Raw genomic sequence first — 17,161 nt, 5'->3', positions numbered from 1 at the left:
GAAGGAAATTCCCTCACCTTAGCATGGCGTACAAAACCTTCCATGAGCTTGCTCTCACCTTCCTCATGAGCTTCTCTTTGAGTACTCCCCATCCTAAACTTCATGACTAATATAGCGCACTACATCCAATTGCTGTGCACACCATGCTCCCAGTGATTTTTCTCAACCTCTTCCTCTGTAACACCTTTCTTTATCTGTCTAACTATACTTATCTTTCAACTCTCAGCTCAGGGCCTTCCTTCATTCCTAACTTGAGCTATGTGCCTCTCTTCTGGCTTCCACTTACCATAGCAAAAATGGAAATAATCTGTTCATGTGTCCTTTCCTCCTAGCTTCCCTGGGGATAAAGACTGAGAGACCATATTGTAAAGATGATGATGGCTGAGTTTATTGCACTTACTAGCTGCCAGGCACTGTATATGAATTATCTTATTTAATATTCACAAAACTCCCATGTGGTAGATATTATTAGTATACTCATTTTGCAGATGAAGCAGCTAGGGCTTAGAGAGGCTGAGAAACTTGCCTGAAGCTATACAGTCAGTGGATGATGATCTGGGGTGTGAATTAGGCACCCTGAGTTCTGAGGCTGCACCCTTCCTCACTCACTGTATCTACCACACAAGTATGGTGGTGATAGTGGACACTCCATGAATGCTTGTGGATCTAAACTCAGCGTGTGTGTGTCCCACACACGTTTGAAAACTATGAGTGCCGAGAAGATTTGACTTGATGTAGGATAGAGAAGCATTTGCTGTAAAATCTCATTTCTGGCAAAAGTGGTAGTGGAAGGAGAGGTATGAAGGGGACAACCAGCTCATATACCAAATTACTACCAGCTTACTTGTTGTCTTGGACATATGTCTGGGGGTGGTCAACTTCTCTTTTACATTTGTGTTTGTCTTTGCCAATTAAAAAGCAAATTAGTGCTTAATGTGGACTATTAATCTTGTCACCTAGTTGAGTAATATCTAATCTTTTCATTCAAAACCCAGTGGGAATTTCTAGTTACAAATGCATGTGGGGAATATTCTATCTCAAAAAATATTTTCACACACAAAGAATATATACGCATTTGAGAGTAATGTCGAATAGTCAGTGAAATTTAGTGAGTAGGAGTTGAACATTTATTCTGGGCCTAGAACTGTTGACAAATGCTTTTGAGAGTTCCAGGATAAGTTTATGACACGGTTTCTGCACTTTAGAATTTTGGTATGTAGTTTGGGCATATCCAAACTATCTCATAATAGGTCTCTAAATTGGCATTTTTTTTAATAAGGAAAAGTTCAAATATATTGTTTTGTATGTTCCCTGAGGATCAAAACTCATCATGACATGATTATAATTTGAAATATGAGTAAGAAATATGTGGGATCATGATTTCTATAAGCCTATCCTTTGCTTTTTAATTAAATTTTGCAAATCATTGAAAACAGAGTACTAGTTTATAAATAATAACAAAAGGATTGCTAACTCCCATAAAACACCTTATGATTTTTGTTTAAGAAGTGTTTATTTCATTTTCTATCAAGTTAGCATTGTTTAGGAAGATCTACATGACTTCCTATTCCAAATTAAGCTATAAATGGGAATGCTTGCAAATGTCTTTTTTTTTTCTGTTTAATTTGTGCAACATCACTTTGGATAAATTATTTAATCCCCTTATGTCAACATTCTTTCACATCTAAAGGATTTCATTATAAAGGAAAAGTTTTCCTATTCACTCATTCCTTTTTCCCTGAGAATTAACCAGACATTTGTCCCCTTATACTCATTGTAAGTGGTAGCCTGGGATTGCACCTGTGTTCTAACTATGGGCACCATCGTTCTTCACATTCAGTCCTCTCCCTTAAGCATATATGTTTTCATGAACATCTGTTAATTCACCTGGGAAAGAGCTCTAGAAACCATCAGAATGAATAAGTCCAGCTGTATTAGTTCCTAGGGCTGCTGTAAGAAATTACCCCAAACTGGGTGGTTTATAAAAACAGAAATTCATTGCCTCACAGTTCTGGAGGCTAGAAGTCCAAAATCAGGGTGTCAGCCATATTGATTCTTTCTGAGGCTTTCAGGGAGAAATCAGTTCCATGTCTTTCTCTTAGCTTTTCATGACGGCTGGCAGTCCTTGACTTACAAATGCATTACTCCAGATCTCTCTTCCACCATCACACGGCCATCTTCCTTCCGTGTCTCTTCTCCTGTTTTATAAGTACACCACTTATTTAGATTAAGACCCACCCTACCCCAGTATAACCTCGTGTTAACTGATAACATCTTCAAAGACCCTATTCCAAACAAGGTCACGTTCACAGGTACTGGAGCATAGGACTTCAACATATCTTTTTGGGAGGGCACAATTTAATCCATAACACTGGTTGTGGCATTTTTCAAGCTTATATATCTTTGGGGTAATGTGCTAATAACACTTATATAAGTGAAGGGTTCAGAAGAATACCTGCTGTGGTGTGTTATTTCTTTATTCTTGTGTGAGATCAAAGCATGAGACATTAGACCTGGGGGGCTCTGAGCTTACAGGGAGGAAAGAAAGGAATTTTGATTGTTTTTCTCTTTAGCTAAATGTTACAACAGATGTTTGGATGTTTGCAGCTGTTTCTTCTCATTTTGAGTCATGTCACATCAACAAATGAAGTTCCTGAAAGCTTCACTCCTTCCACATCAGTAAGCTCGACTCTACCTTGAGGAGGCAGCTCTTCCTCAGTTGTATTTTGAGTACCTTCCAACCTGAGGGGCTCATCTTCTGGCCTTATATCAGACAATGTTCCACTGCTATTGATAAGGTTTTCACTGGGCAACTTTTCTAGAAGTAGATCGCCAGGTCCTTCTTCCTAGTCTGTCTTAGTCTGGATACTCTGCTGAAACCTGTCCACCGTGGGTAACCCTGCTGGTATTTGAAATAACGGTGACGTAGTTCCCAGCATCACAGCATCACGCAAGCAACCATAGTACAACAAACTGGACATGTTACCAGGAGGAACCAGTCCCTGGAGAAGGACATAATGCTTAGTAAAGCAAAGGATCAGTGAAAAGGAGGAAGACCCTCAACAAGACAGACTGACACAGTGGCTGCAACGATGGACCCAAACATAGTAACGATTTCGAAGATGGTGCAGGACTGGGCAGTGTTTCATTGTGTTATACGTGGGGTTGGAACTGACTTGGTGGCACCTCACAACAACAAAAAATGTAACAAAACTTTAAAGTTTCAATTTGAATAAGCTTTGCAGGTGAGTTAAATAAAATCCATCAACTCACAGTATTTTTTTAATTGCCATTCACTAGTGAACAACAGAGGCCTAAAAGAAGAAATATTCTATAAAAGTAAGATGTAAAATTTGGGTTAGGTTTACAAGTTAGTAGTCCCTTTCTGCCCTGCCCTCAAATTATTTTTAGGCCCTGGGCCTCTGCACCCAAGTTAATCTGAGAGGCAGCTTTAACATTTTATCAGAAGTTAGTAGTCTCCCCTCTTCTTTGTCCTCCCTATCTTGTTGGCAAATGTCTCTGTGGTGTCCCAACTCTGCTTCCGGTTTAAACTGTATATTTAACTCAATATCCAACTTTGGATACTATTTGCAAATAGGAAGTTGTAAATGAGTGCATTCATTAGTTGATGTATTTTTCTCCTGCTAACCATATCTGGGTCTTTTCATTGTTAACCTTTTCACTAAATGACAAGCAAGGACTGAGGGAGGAGAAAAGCTTTTTGAAGCTCCTCCTACTCACGATGTTATGATTTGGAGGCTTCGTATGACAGACACTTGGGTTGGCTGACCCAACACTCATTTCCAGCTTCCTTCACCTTTTTTTTCTCTACAATAGAAAATGACAAAGCTAATTATTCACTGTTCTAACCTCCCCTGAAGCAAAGGGTGGCCATGTGACAGAGTTCTGGTCAATGGAGCACATGCAGAATTCTGCTGAAGAGAGCTTTGGTAAGGGAGTTTTATTTCCTGATTGTCTTAGTCATCTAGTGCTGCTACAACAGAAATACCACAAGTGAATGGCTTTAACAAAGAGAAATTTATTTTCTCACTGTCAAGTAGGCTACAAGTCCAAATTCGGGGCATCAGCTCCAGGAGAAGGCTTTCTCTCTCTGTTGGCTCTGGAGGAAGGTTCTTGAGCTGCATCAGTCTTCCCTTGGTCTGGGAGCATCTCAGCACAGAAACCTCAGGTCCAAAGGACGCTGTGTGCTCCCAGCACTGCTTTCTTGGTAGTATGAAGTTTTCATGTCTCTCTGCTCATTTCTCTCTTTTATATTTCAAAAGAAATTGGCTTAAGACACTATCTAATCTTGTAGACCTCATCAACATAACTGCCACTAATCCATTTTATTACATCATAGTGATAGAGTTTACAAACACGTAAGGAAATTACATCAGATTACAAAATGGTACACAATCATACAATACTGGAAACCATGACCCAGCCAAGTTGACAGTTACTTTGGGGAGACACGATTCAATCCATGACACTGATAAAAGGGTGGAAGGTTTTGGCACTACTCCTTCCACTTCTTTCATTCTTGAACATGGTTGTGATGTCTGGATCTACAGCAGTCATCTTGAGCCTTTGAGACAGTAAGCCAACCTACTAAAAAGAGTAGAGCAGAATTATAGAAGAAACCTTCGTTTTTATTACATCATGGATACATACACCATAGAGAACCACTTCCATCCAGGCTTCTTTTAAATATGAAAAATAAATCCCTATGTGGTGGTTTTAATACATGTCCACAAATTCTTTGACGCTCCTTGCATCTAAAGATGTAGCCGAATACCTGTCTTCTTAAATATGGGCCAGGCTTAGTGACTCGTTTCCAACGAACAGAATGCAGTATCAGTGATGCTGCATGACTCCCAAGGCTAGATCATAAAAGGTGATAACAGTTTCTGTCCCTGGGTGGTGCAAACTAACCTAAAAGTTAATGTTTAAACCCACCCAGCAGCACTTTGGAAGAAAGGCCTGGTGATCTGCTTCTGTAAAGATTACAGCCAAGAAAACCCTATGGGGCAGTCCTACTCTGTAAGGCATAGTGTTGCCATGCGTTGGAATCGACACAACGGCAACGGCTTTGGGTATGCTTGTTTTTTTGTATCTCTCAGGTCATGCACATTGGGAGCCTCAAGCTGACGTGTAAGAAGTCAGACTACCCTGAAACTGCCACGCTGGAGAAACTCTGTGGAGAAACCACATAGAGATAGAGAGAGATGTCCTAGGAGCCCCAGATATGCTAGCCCCCAGCAGTCTGAGCCTTCCCAGCATGAACAGCCAAACGTGTGAGTGACTGAGCCTTCAGACGACTCCAGCCCCTAGCCTTTGAGCCACCCTAACTGATGCCAAGTGGAGTACCAAGCACTGCCCGAATTGCAGATTCTTGTGCAAAATATATGTTATTTTAATTATAAATGTTATTTTAAGCATAAATCACTAAATTTTGGGATGAGTTGTTATGTAGCCATAGAAAACTGGAACACCCTGCTTGTTCATGCTACTGTTAGTTGAATGTTCTGTTATTTGCAGCCAAAAGTATCCCTACTTGAAACACTTAGTATAGAGAGGTTTAAAAAAAAAAGTTCTGATTATCCATTCTATTCTTCTCTTAGCTTGGCCATGGTGTTCACATTGACTGTAGTACTGACATCACAGTTTCCCATTGAAGTTGATGCTAATTAGCTGTATAAAGGTTTTATTGACAATAGTACTGGGCTAGTAGAAACATAGAAAAGGAAGAGTTTTAATTCAGGGCTCCACACTGCTGTTTCCTGCTCTTCTGTCACTTCATTAACAATAAAAACAGTATCAATAGCAATAACAATAACTATTATTTGTTTAAGCCTTAATATTTTCCAAACATACATTATCTCTTTTAATCTTCCAAATCACTCTGTGAAAGGAAGTATTATTATCTCTGTTTTATTTTTAAATAAAGATGAGGAAACAGGCTTAGATAAGTCACACAACTTACACAAAATCACAAAGCTAGTAAGTGGCCAAGTTGGGAATTGAACACTGATCTGTCTGACAAAGGGTTCTTGGTATTGATTAATCCCCAACCAGCTTCAAAAAAGGACCGTGTTTAACCGAGACCAATGTGTGTATAATGCTGACATTTCAGAATAGAGGAGATCATTTGGTGCATGAAGTTTTCTGGTCCCCTCAAATCACTTCACACAGACCATACCACCTCACTAGCAGGTAAAGCTGGCCTGAGTTGCCCAGTTTCATCAAACTCTCATCTGTATCTGAGGCTGTCTGCTTAATAAAATTCTTCTAGCATTTGACATCTTTGTTCTTTCATTGACATTTGCCGCTTTTTAAAAATAGATGAATGTTTAACATAATGTTTAATAGGCCAAATTCTTAGAAGCAAAATTCCATTAGTTTTAGTTCCTATTTTTAAAAGAGTTGATAGTCACCAATTATTGTTGGAATTTATTTAAAGGTTTTAATACATGGCTTTCTTTATAAGCTCATTTATAAATTCAGTATACAGAATATAGCAGGATTGGTCTAGATTAATATTCATACATTGATTTGTTCCTTTGTACAACAAATATTTATTGAATGCCTTTCATGTAAGCAGTCCTGTTCTAGGCACTGAGGATAAAATTGTACAAAGATAGAGTTGCTGCCATCAGAGACCTTACATTCATGCCCAAGACCCCATGGACAGGTCCTATTTTTGTACTGTGTTAGTTCCCTAGGGCAGCTGTAACAAAGTACCGCAGCTGGGTGCTTATAAAAACAGAAATGTAACTTCTCACAGTTCTGGAGGCTGTTGTGGTTGTTCTTAGTTGCCTTGGAGTCAGTTTTAACTCATAGTGACCCCATGTGACAGAGTAGCACTGCCTCATAGGATTTTCTAGGCTGGAATCTTTACAGAAGCAGATCGCCAAATCTATCTCCTGCGGCGTCACTGGGAGAGTTTGAACCGCCAGCTTTTCAGTTTATGCCACCAGGGCTTCTTGTTCTAGAGTTTAGAAGTCTGAATTCAAGGTGTCAACAGACCCATGCTCTCTCCAGAGGCTTCAGGGGAAGATCTTTTCTTGTTTCTCCCAACTTCTGGTAGCCCCAGGCGTTCCTTGGCTTGCAGCTGCTGCAATCTCTGCCTTGGTCTTCATGTGGCCATCTTCCCTTTGGGTGTCCCTATCTCTGTGTCTCTTCTCTTTTATAAGGACACCACTCAGATTGGATTAGGATCCAGTCTACTCCAGTATGACCTTATGTTAAGTGATAACATTGTCAAAGACCCTATTTTCAAACAAAATCGTATTCACAGATACAGGGGGTTAGGACTTCAACATATCTTTTTAGGGGACACAGTTCAATCCATAACATGTACATATTAGAATTAATGTCTAGAAATCATCCATGTTTAAGGTACTTTTACTTTTATTATTGGAAAAAAAGAGGCAAGATGGGGGTAGGGGGGATAGTGGAAAGTAAAATGTGTGGGAGCTGTGTGCTAGGACGTCTACCCGGGATTTTATGTGCATTCTCATAGCAATCCCTGGGCTAATTTATTACCGCTGTGTTTCAAGGGAGGCAGTTGAGGCTCAGGAAGATGGAGTGACTCGCCCAAGGTAAATCTGAGGCAGAGCCAGGAAAATAATTCATATATTTTGATTTCTAGTTCATTGAAATGGACATTATACTGTCCCCTTATTAATAATTAGTGACCATATCTAAAATCATTAACTAAAATTTTACAAAGGCAAAGTCTTCTCAAACTTATTGAGCAATTCAGTACATTATCATCTAAACACACATTTTTTCTTGTACTTAAATATATTCTCAGCTTTATTTTTTGGTATTAAGTTTAGCCACTAACAATAAAATCCCTAATGACTTCTGTTATTCCTTAAGGCTCACCTCTTTCAAGTTGTTTCTCGAATTCCTTTTTAGACCGCCCTATTTAAAGTGAAAGGAGCCCTGTGGTTAAGCAGTTACAGTGGGTGGTTCAAACCCACCAGCCGCTCCGTGGGAGAAAGACGTGGCAGTCTGTTTCCATAGAGATTCCAGCCTTAGAAACCCTATGGGGCAGTTCTACTCTGTCCTATAGGGTCGCTATGAGCCAGAATCGACTCAGGGAATACAACAACATTTAAAGTGACAACTCCTTCCTCTCCCCCTTTCCCCATTGCTGAATTCCCTTCCTGGCTTTTTCTCCATAGCATTTATCACCTTAGGTTTACTATTTGTTTGTCTGTTTCCTCCAACTGGAAGGTAAGCTCCAGATGGATACAGACAGTTTTTGTTTGATACACTAACCCCAGCAGTGCCTAGCACATATTAGGCACTCAGTAAATATTTGCTGAATGAATGAATGAATGAACAAGTGAATATTTTCTAAGATGATGGTCATAAATCAAATCTAGCTCACTATGCATGGATATCCTTACATGGAAGATGTGGTAGAAATTAAAAATCTTTTCTCCCAAAGTAACGTAAAGGTATTTCTAGTCATGGAAATGCCTGATCAGCTTTGCAGTGTGGTCTGGGCAGTTTTCTTATCCCATTGCACTGACATTTTAAACCTAAAGGAGCACTGGGTTTTACAGAACTGTAACTCCTGAGAGCTGGTTGCACAAAAGCCAAGTTCATATATTTGCGTTTATTTATTCCAATGTCTAGATCCTTAAACTACTGGTGAATGAGCAGCAGCGCGGAGCAGCACATGTGACATTGTGCTGATGACATGGGGAGGGGTGGGTGTGGAGGCTGGGCTGGGGCAGCAGAGGGGTTCTTGCAAGAGAAGTTACATAAGTGATATCATATGCAGAAGCAGCCTCTGGGGTTTAAAAATAGCTAGGCAGGGAGTGTTGGCCTTTCTTGGATCTGACTCCAGATTTACTATCCTTAAGGGTCAGATCTATATTCCTGGGTGGGCTGGAGAGTCTGTTTGAGTGCACTAAGTTCATAATAGCAACCCTGCCTAATAGCTTAAAGAGCCTGAGAATATTTTTTGTCTCAAGGCAGCAAGGTGATTCTTGCCAAAGCAGAACCAACATCTCTCAATGAGAAGCCAAAACAGGACAGATGTTTCATGCTGGGCCTCAGATGTGGCTGCCTCCAGAATGGTTTCCTTAAACAAACAGGAAACAGAAAAACAAGAAGTGACAATGCTTTTCTATGGCAGCTCCAAAGCAGATTGAAACAGGCACGAATCTCCAACCTGGCCCTCATTGCCCTGCCCGTCATTTTAGGGAACTGAATTATTGATGCAACAGACAATGCCTTATATTCATAATACCTGATATTTTTATTTTTGTAATCTGTGCAAAATAAGCTGCCACTGCATGTCTACCCTGGCATCAGAGATTCCTTGAGGGTGAGTATAATAAGTTACTTGGCACTGAACCCCCATCTAAGCAAAAAACCAAACCATTTACCATCGAATTGATCCTGACTCATGGTGACCCCATGTGTGCAGAGCAGAACTGCTCCACAGGGTTTTGAAGGCTGTGATCTTAGGGAAGCAGATCACCAGGTGCTTCTGGTGGGTTCGAATTGCCAACCTTTTGGCTAGTAGTTGAGTGCGTAACCAGTTTCACCACCCAAGGACTCTGTATTAGCAGATAGAGCCCATGGATTCCTCTGTAATATCCCTGTCTCTTCCTGCAGTTCCACACAGCCACCAGAAACCAGAAAAACAACCTCCTGCCCATATAAATGATCGTTTTATAGGAAAAGCATTGGCCAGGAGAGAATGGAGGAGGAACTCAGGACTGGGGCTAAGGGTTTTAATCCAGCAGTTGCCACTGAGTGAGATCCAGAGCATAAGATGGCCAAGGACAGAAAGACCCTGAAGCAAGCTACAGCTGACACATTCCAGGGGCCTGACGTCTCTCACTCACTGAGGTAGTATTTCTCAAAGCATCAGAATTATCTGGGATGCTTGTAAAAATACAGATTCCTACTGAATCAGGATCTTTCAGGGTAGGGCTGGGAGTCTGCGTATGCAATAAGGGCCCCACACAGGCAGCTGAGGCGTCCATCTTAAGATAAAGGTCCGGAGAACTAGTTAATTTCATCCCTATATGCATCAAGTTTATGAGTCATTGGTGGTTCAGTGGTAGGATTCTCACTTTCCATGGGGGAGACGTAGATTCGATTCCTGACCAATGCACCTCAGGTACAGCCACCACCCTTCTGTCAATGAAGGCTTGAGAGTTGCTATGATGCTGAACAGGTTTCAGTGAAGTTTCCAGACTAAGATGGACTAGGAAGAAAGACCTGGAAATCTTCTTCTGAAAATCAGCCAGTGAAAACTCTATGGATCACAGCAGTCTGATCTGTAACGTTCATGGGGATGGCACAGGACTAGGCAGTGTTTCTGTTCCATTGTGCATAGGCTCACCAGGAGTCAGGGGCCGGCTTGACAGCTGACAACAAGAAAAAAACCCAACACATATCAAGTTTAGGATTTCTTCTTAGGGATGAGAATACCTTTTTATCCTCAGTTTGGAAACCTTAGGAAAAGTCTGCCAGTTTCAACAACCCTGATACCACCTGACCCTTCTTCAACTTGCAGCAGTCTGGAAACAATTGCAGATGTGCTCCATGTGGAAACTTGAGGCCAGAAAACTCCACAGGACTTTTCATGCTCGTTGTCCTTGGCCATCTTCCCTAGGCACCTTTGAGGCGCTCCCTCCCCAGGTCATCTGTGCTCTCCTGTACTCTCATCTTTGTATGGCTCTGTGCTTCCTCTCCCTGCCCGTCCTCTACTGCTCCCCCTGCCTGACCTACCACATACTCACCCCTTTCCCTTGACCTGCTGGAACTTCACTCCATAATAAATTCCCTTCCTGAACGCTGCCTCCACCTGGGGAAGCTCCATTCCCTGTGGTCCTCACAAGTGATGACTGCTCTTTATTCGCATTACGAACCAGAGAGCCAGGGGTACAGGTGAGGGCTAGGGCTGGGAAGAGGTGAAACTCTCTAAACCGAAAGTATTTTAGACTTTGTTACAACTACTCAACTTTGCCATTTGTAGTACAAAAGCAACCATAAACAATATGTAAATGAATGTTCCAATAAAACTTTGATTTTGGACATTGAAAGGTGAATTTCATATAATTTTCACATGCCACAAAATATTATTTTTCTGATTTTTTTTTCAATCATTTGAAAATGTAAAAACTATTCTTAGCTCACGGGTCATACAAAGACAAGTGGTGGGCAGATTTGGCCCATGGGCCATAGTTTTCCAACCCCTGATCTAAGCCAAAGCTTTTCACACTTTAATGTACATACAAATCATTTAGGATCTTGTTAGGATGCAGACTCTGATTCAGTAAGTCTGTGGTGGAACCTGAGATTCTGCATTTCTAACAAGCTCCCAGGGAGGCCAGTGCTGCTGGCCAGTGCACCCCACTTTGAGTAGCAAGGTACTGCAGTCATGTGTAGAAGCTTCTCCTTTATATAATAAAGAAATCAAAAACAGTTTAGTGATGTAGGAAAACACTCATACTGTAATTCATGTTAGGTAAGAATGCTGCATGGAAAGCATGGTAGTAGAGAGAGCAGGTTTTCAAACGAAACAGACTCTCATCTCTCACTTACTAACTACACGTATCTGGGGACAGTTCTTAACCTTTCTAAGTTTCAACGTATTCAACAGTAAAATGTGGTAATAATAATGATCTCTGCCTCAGACAGGTGTGGATTTTAAACACTCATCACCTAGTAAGTGCTCAATATATCTTAGCCATTATTATTTTTAAATTAAAAAAAAAAGACATGAGACTGTATATAGTAAATTCATAAGAGCTTTAATTTTGAATGCTTTAGGGAATCTCTTTGATTTCTTTCTTAAAAAAACATTTGCAAGGGCCATTCCCATTCATTCCTTCAAGAAACATTTGCTGTCTTAGGCTGGGTTCTCTAGCAAAGCAAAATCAGTAAAGTATATAAATATGTATATAGAGGGATTTATATCAAGGAAATGGCTCATATGATTGTAGAGGCTGGAACATCCCAAGTCTGTGGATTAGGATAGAGGCTTCTCTCAATTCACGTAGCTGCAGGGGCTGGCGAACCCAAGATCGGCAGGTCGGAGAGCAGGGCTCTTGTTCACAGGCTGTGAAGTTTGACGAATCCCAAGATTGGCAGGCAAGACTGCAAGTCTTCTCCTGATTCACATAGCTGCAGGGGCTGGCAAACCCAACACTGGCAGGTCGGAAAGCAGGACTTCACTCATAGGCTGTGAATATTGACGAATCCCAAGATCGGCAGATAAGCTGATAGCTCAAGTCCTAAGAACCGGGGTCAGACAAACAGGAGGCAGCTGCAGGATCCAGAGTGAGCAAAAAAGCCAGAATGTCTGCTTATATTCCAGTGCAGGCTACACCCCCAAGGAAACACCCTTTCAACCTATTGGCTATTCACAGCAGAGTCCATCATGGGAGTGATCACATATGAACACTGAGAATCATGGCCCAACCAAGTTGACACACAGTCTTAACTATCATGTTTGCTAAACCCCTATTTGTTCTGCCAGGCAGTGTGCTTTGCTGGATCTGCCAAGATGAGTAAAACACAAGCTTACATAAGTGGGAGAGATGGAAACAAAACCCAACAATTTTGGCCCACAGTAAGTGCTATATGAGAGTATACATAGAGGAAAGAGCAATCACTCTGCTTTGAGGAGGGGGCAGAAGGATTCCACACAGGGGTGACAGAGTTAAGCTGGGTCTCGAAGGATGAATAGGAGTCTACCTGATGAGGGAAGAGGGAACGGGGTGTTCACAGGCCAGAGGAGAATGCAGGAGGAGTTCAGAGAACCTAGACCAGAGTGGGGTATGGGAGTGACCAGGGATGAGGCCCTGACCATCAGAACATACACAGTACTTTATGTTAGAGAGGTTTGGGCTGGCTGGGTACCAGCCCCGGGTAGGCCATTATCCCTTTTTGAAAAACATCCTGACAATTACCATAATACATACCAAGAGAGACTTTGAGACAAGACAGTGCCAGAAAATCCTCAACCACTTTTGCTGGAGCCACAGAAAGACCAGGGAGCCCTTATGCTGAGCCAAGAAATCCCAGCTTCTGCGGCTTTATGCGTAAGGGATACAGAGCCTGGATGAGAATTCTCTGTTACTTGGGCCTACAAAATTAGGGCCAAAGGAAAATGACCTTTCTCAGTAGACCCCCAGGAACCTACTTGGATCAGTAATTACAAACTAAGTGTCTGTTGCAGGAGAGGGACTTTTCATGGGGCTGCTGGGGCTACCGTGGTAAAGTTCTGGTGCCTGCCTTCAGAGTAGAGGAAATGGACATACGAATCATGACATCACAGAAAGAAGAGAGTAAAACTGTCTTGTTGTTTTTACTGTCTAGTTGGCTCTGACTTATGGTGACCCCATGCACATTGGAATGATGCACTGCCCAGTCTTGTGCCTTCCCCATGGTCCATTGCAGAACGGACAATGTTCTGTTGTGATCCATAGGGTTTTCACTGGCTGATTTTGGGAAGTAGATTGTCAGGCCTTTCTTCCTAGCCTGTCTTAGTCTTTAAGCTCCACTGAAATCTGTCCACCATGGGTGACTCCACTGTTATTTGGAATACCAGTGGCATAGCTTCCAACATCGTAGCAACACACAAGCCACCACAGTATGACAAACTGACAGACAGGTGGTGGCTACTTATGTGATGCATTGGCCAGGAGTCGAACCTGGCTCTCCCTCGTGGAAGGCAAGAATTTTACTACTGGACCACCAGTGCCTCTTAACTGTCTTAAAGGAAGCAAAAACCAAGTTTTGTAGAACTTTATAGGAAAGAGGAAAAGGTCATCAGGAGCTTGAATCTGGGGTGGGAACTCCAGACATACTCCATGGAGAAAGCATCGTTTGAGCCGGCCTTGGAGATGGGTGTTTCCGTCTCTGGGTGTTCCCTTTAGCATCTCTAGCTAGTTGGGAAGGCATTTGCGTCTATTTGTATAAATAAATAACTTCAATCAATGACACTGAAACTGATGGTAGGTTGCTGACCTGACCTTCTAGTTCTGAGAAGGGGCCCAAAGCCGTCCTGTGAGGGAGCTCTGAACCCGCCTCTACAGGGTAGAACTTGAAATCAAGGAAAATTTGGATTACAACTCCAGAATGGCACTATCTCTTCTGTCTTCCCTTCTTGCCTCCCTGAGGCAGTCCTTCCCCACAGCAGGGTTTCTAAAGCAGAGGGCCATGTGTGAGTTGTAGTGAGCCCAGCAACAAGGGGAGCAGGAAGGTGGGTAGGTATTTCATTTGGAGTGGTACATCTGGATCCTGACCTATGGAGTCCTAAGTGGCATAACACTAGTTACTGCCTGTGCTCCTCTCTGTTAATTCTGCTTTTCTCGTTGGTGTGGGACAGGCTTTCCCCCTGATACCTTCCTAAACCATGCCTAATCTTTTTGAGTTGGTTTTTCACCACCCACCTGCCCTAAATTGAGATTTAACCATGTCTTGGCCTATCTGGTGACCCCAGAGTCCTCCCAGCTGAATTGCTTGGCCCAAGGGAGGTTTTGCTTGGGTCTTGTAGCTGAGAAGAAGCTGCGGAGGATGCCTCCATGGGGCTTTCCCAGGCTAGCCGGTGTAGTAGGTTTGGGCTCAGTGGAGAGGGAGCTACAGACAGAAGCAGAAGGGGCTGTTTTTAACCAGGAACTCTTCGAGACAAAGGGCCACAAGCAGTGTTGCCTCAGGGTCCAGGTGAGAAAATGCTACTCAGTGCACCCAGACACTGTTAATAAATTCTAGAGCTAGTGCTTACAGAGTCCTGAATTGCCTCAGCTTGGGTCTTCCCATAGTGTTAGGGGAAAGGGATGCATTTCTTATGGAAAAAGAGTTTGCCGCCTAAACAGTGGCAGTTTTTGGATCTCTGTAAATTGTATTCTGGGCAGGGAAGCAGAATTTTTATGGAGGGCTGGGTGAGGCAGAACTCCAAATGGTTGTTTGTGTAGCAAACATCACCGATGAGGCAAGAGACCTGTTTGTGAACACACCTGAGATGCCATTGAATGCTCCCAAATATAAATGTAGGAGAAAAGCTTGCTGAGGTTTCTCCTTATAAGGTCAGGGGAACACTTCATGAAATGTGAGTAATTACTGTTAACATAACCTCATTTGCACCCGCTGGCCAGGGAGGTTTGGAGAAATTTGAGTTTCATTTTGTAAATGTATATACATACCTATGAAAATGATGTTGAAAGCACTGTTCTAGGAAACAGTGTGACCCAACCCAGTCACAAACAGTGTGGTGCACATAAGTGTTACATTTAGTACGGGTATGAATCAGCCAACCTGCAATTATTTCTCAAAGTTTCCTAAACCACTCTTGTCAATAAGTAACAATATGGCATGTGGCTCTTCCCCATCAAATGGAGGAGCACAGTAAGCTGGATTTTTATTTGTAGATGGTCTATCTTGGCCCCTAGAATGTGTATCTGGCATATTGTCATTTTGTTCACTTCTGAATCCCCAGTGTCTAGAACAGTGCCTGGCATATAGTAGGCACTCAGTATTTGTGAATGAATGAATGAACCCCTGGGTTTTATGTATGAGATGAAGTCATCTCTTTCCTTAATCAGGTTCTGATACTTCTGCAAAATCTACCTTGGATCCCTGGCCTACAGAAAATTATATCCCTTCAGCACAGAGACTGTGGGTGGATGCCTGGGGCATTACAGATCAGTATGTGTGTGTGAATTCTTGTACTAACACAGAGGCCCGGGTTTAGTAGATAGTCCCAAAGGCTTAGAGGGACTGTCAAGCAGACTACTATAAAGTTCATTTTTCCTTAAAACATGTTATTTTCCCCCATTATGAAAATAACACATGTTAATTAAATAAAGATAGAAAAATCTTGGAAAATATGACAATAGAAAAATTATCCATAATTCCTTTACCCAAACACAAATGCATCCATTTCTTTCTCCTGGATTGTTGAGACAGCTTTTAAACTTGTACCCTTACTATTCTCTTATCTAGTCACAGGGCTGGGGAGAGGTCTTTCTAAAACACAGATCTTAAAACACTTCAAAGACTTCCCGTTGCCCTTAGTATCCAAACTACTCCACAGGCTGGCTCTGCTTGTCTCTTCAGCTTCCAACTCCTCTGAGCCCCTATCATATTATGCTTGTGTCCAATGGAATTTCCTTCAACTCTTCAAACAAGCTGCTCCTCCTGCTACCGTTGGTCTTTTTCACCAGCTGTTCCCTCTGCTTGGCACCCTCTCTGCCTTTCTTGGTCCTATTTTTTTTTTCCTCTTTCACTGTTTCTTCCTTGGCGTTCATTGTCCTTTTAATCTTTTCTCTCTCTGAGATAGAATTTAGATACTACTGCCCCTAAAAAAAGAAGTCCCTGGGTGGTGCAAATGGCAACACGCTCAGCTGAAAACCAAAAGGGTGTAGGATCGAGTTTACACAGAGGCATCTTTGAAGAAAGGCCTGGCAATCTCCTTCTGAAAAATCAGCCATTGAAAACCCTAGGGAGTGCAGTTCAACTCTGACAGACATGGAGCCACCATCAGTTGGAATGGACTTGAAGGCAACTTGTTGGTGTTACCCTAAAAAAAACTTCCCTGATGACAATTTTCATTTCCCCTTTCCCTGTCAAATCTGAGTTTGGAGTTTCTCCTGTGTGCTTCAAAAAATCATAGGTTTCTCCCCTCACGTAGCTCATCCTACAGTATTTTAGCACTTCTCTGTAAAGGTACCTCTCTATCCTTAGAGCACAGACCAGTGCCTGGTTTGTCAATAAATACCTGTCAAAGTGAATTTAAATGGAACAATTGTTTACATTTCATAAACATTTCCTCCTAACCTTTGGTTTAATCACATTGTTGTTTTTCCTTTTTATGTAGATGTGAGGACTTTTGTTACAGGTATTAATATTTATTTTATAGGCCTGTCTATTATTTGGCTGAAAGGTGGTCTCCTGGAATGGCTTTGGTTCCAAATTAGAAGGGTGTCTAAGGACCATAGTCTCAGGGGTTCCTCCAGTCTCTCTTGGGCAAGTAAATCTAGTCTTTTTTATGAATTTGAATTTTGTGCTACATATTTTTTTCCCACTGTAACTGGGACCTTCTACTGTGATCCTGGTCATAGCAGTTGGTAGTGGTAGCCGGGCACCATCTACTTCTACTGGTCTCAAGTTAAGTAAT

Source organism: Trichechus manatus, unplaced genomic scaffold (assembly GCF_000243295.1).
Source record: "Trichechus manatus latirostris isolate Lorelei unplaced genomic scaffold, TriManLat1.0 scaffold00164, whole genome shotgun sequence".
Lineage (NCBI taxonomy): Eukaryota > Metazoa > Chordata > Mammalia > Sirenia > Trichechidae > Trichechus > Trichechus manatus.
Note: the sequence above shows the minus strand (reverse complement) of the source record.